The following is a 2,616-nucleotide window of genomic DNA, read 5'->3' on the forward strand; positions in this document are numbered from 1 at the left end:
ATTTTTTTTTAACAAATAATTTATGTTATTTTTTGACCGCATCCGCAACCATCTTCTCCTCATACAAACTATTTATAGTGAGCCATCGTTTTATTTTTAACCAAATATTATCACACTTTATCATGATTTTATGTATTTTTGTCGGGAATTACAAATGGAGTCAATAGAGAATTACATCAAAACACGGTTTATGAAGTTCCACTCCCAGTTATTGACAGTTGAAGGAGCAACCTACAACTTGAGAAACCCAACCTCCTGCAGGACATTCTGTTATAAATTCTATTATTGACATTACTTCTATTTTTTTTCTTCGTCTTTTTTGCAAATTAACTTTGTTTTCCTATTAGAGGGTAATTATTTTTTTTGTTATGTTTACGAATATCATTATTAATTTTTTTTTCTCTCTCTTATTAAGAATTATTATTTTTATCTATTTATATTATCTTAATTTTTTATTTGTAACGTTGTATATATTTAGGGGTGTCTTTTGAACGAGACTATACCTCACCCCCATAATCAATAGTTAGGGAAAAGAAATGTAACTGTTATATTAACCATATAAGACCCACCTGGGCAATTTGGTATTAAATAAAAATAAAAAATATATATCTCCTTCCAAATGTAGCTTATTTGTTAACCGTCGATTCCCCCCCTCCCCGACCCTGTTGATACCTTGCATCCGCCTTTGGCTCATTCTTTCGCTTTTCTTTCTTCAGAAAGGTGCATATTCTATTTTTCTTGACCTTTATTTTATTCTTAATTCCCTTATTTTCCGTTAGTGTATTCTGTACTTTTATATTTCTTATTTATTTACTATTTCATTTGTTATTATTTCCGTTTTTATTAATTGTCTAATACCTATTTCTAATTCTTTTTTATTCATATTTTTCACTGCTCATCTTATTTTTGTGTTCTTTCATTTACTTTGTTATTTTTTTTAATATTAATTTCACACACATTTGAAATCATATTTAGCCATATCTTAGTTTACTTTAATTCCATGTTATCTATTCTCTAACTTTGTTACATAATTTTAGTTTTTTGTATATATTTTAGCCTTGATGAAGCCCTACAAAATGGGGCTAAACGTTTGCTGACAATAAATAGTTTAATTACTATCTGAGTCCTTTCGATTAAATTAAATTACCTTAAAAAATATAGATGAAGTATTACGGTACAGAAGAATATACGAATATATGCATTATAAAAGTCTGGTAGTTTAAATATTTTTTTGGAAAGATGTAGAGAACAATATGACCATTAAAAAATCCAAGTAGAAGCTGATACAGCGAGGAATTACTTTATTGATCTTAAGGAACAAAATTGTGAGGAATGTCTTCTGAGCGGAAGCACATATATCATTTGTTGTTTTTAATTTATATCGATATCTTGCTCTATCGATATTAAATAAAGATATAAGTACCCACAGTATATTGCGAAATTATTACATATTGCGTAATGAAAATTATTGAAAATTCTTCGAAAAAAAAAATATATATAACTGATAAAATATGATTTAAAAAATATTGTTTAGCCCTTTATTGCAAATAAAATATACTATAACTTGTAAATCTAAAAATTCGAACATTTAAGAACAATAATGCACCGCAATAATAAAACAGAATGTCTTAAAATCGTTGGTACTTTACTACCTAAACTATTTTATTTTTCTAGGATTATCTTCAAATTTATGGATAATATTTTATTTAGAAAAAAAATAATATATCTAAAAACGTTAGAAACAAAATTAAATTTATCGAACCGCCCTATAACAATAAATTTGGTAAACTCCAAACTATATGATACCATATCTGTTCAATCGCTTACCAGAAGTACTAATAAATTTATCAGTCACAAAAAAGAAATATTTAACTGGATTCTGTATTACTTCTATGATTCACAATAACTGATTTTGATCTACCACATGACCATATCACCCTGTGTTTTTTCTTCATAATTTATTTATTAACTCCACATAATTTATTTATTATATTACAATTAGAATTTGACTATATTAATTTGATATATTAATTCACTAATTGTAAATTTTCAGCTTTATTATTGACTTCAAAATCCTTTCAGTTATTTTTTATTTAATTTAATTATTTTTATTTTTTACTTTATTTTCATTTTAGTAGTTGTTAATTAAATTATTAGTTGTATCACTTGATATCAATTCATATTGTACTTATCTAGCTTTTTTTTGTATATATATAATATCTTCATTGAAATTTACAACTGTATATTACATAATACATTTAGTAAATATGATCTTAGTTAAAATGGAGTGTTACAGACGTTTAGAGCAACTACCCATTGGTAGCACTCTAATGACATTTTACATTAGCTGGTCTCGTGGCCATCTTCTTTTCAGGCGCCTCAGAGAATTGCCAGGAATGGATGAGGATGCAAAGTTAGAAACTAGGGGGTTTGAGTGGTTACTTATCTAGCTTAAAAATTCTATAGTCTATACAACGGCCTAAAGTCAAAACGGTAATAATTCTTTTGGCACCGACCGATAGATGTCATCTGGATGGACCATATTAGATATTATTTTTTAAATGAATAAAGTAATTAAATAAACGTTCAAATTAATTCGAGTAACATTAATAATTA

At 26.6% G+C, this 2,616-nt stretch overlaps 1 protein-coding gene across 1 annotated transcript in view; it reads left to right on the forward strand.

The window, feature by feature from the left end:
- LOC106688603 (galactose mutarotase) overlaps positions 1-2,616 on the forward strand; it is a 29,240-nt gene that overhangs the window by 9,398 nt on the left and 17,226 nt on the right. The window lies entirely within an intron of this gene.

This window comes from Halyomorpha halys, unplaced genomic scaffold (assembly GCF_000696795.3).
Source record: "Halyomorpha halys isolate HHAL.00 unplaced genomic scaffold, Hhal_1.1 Scaffold1162.1, whole genome shotgun sequence".
NCBI lineage: Eukaryota > Metazoa > Arthropoda > Insecta > Hemiptera > Pentatomidae > Halyomorpha > Halyomorpha halys.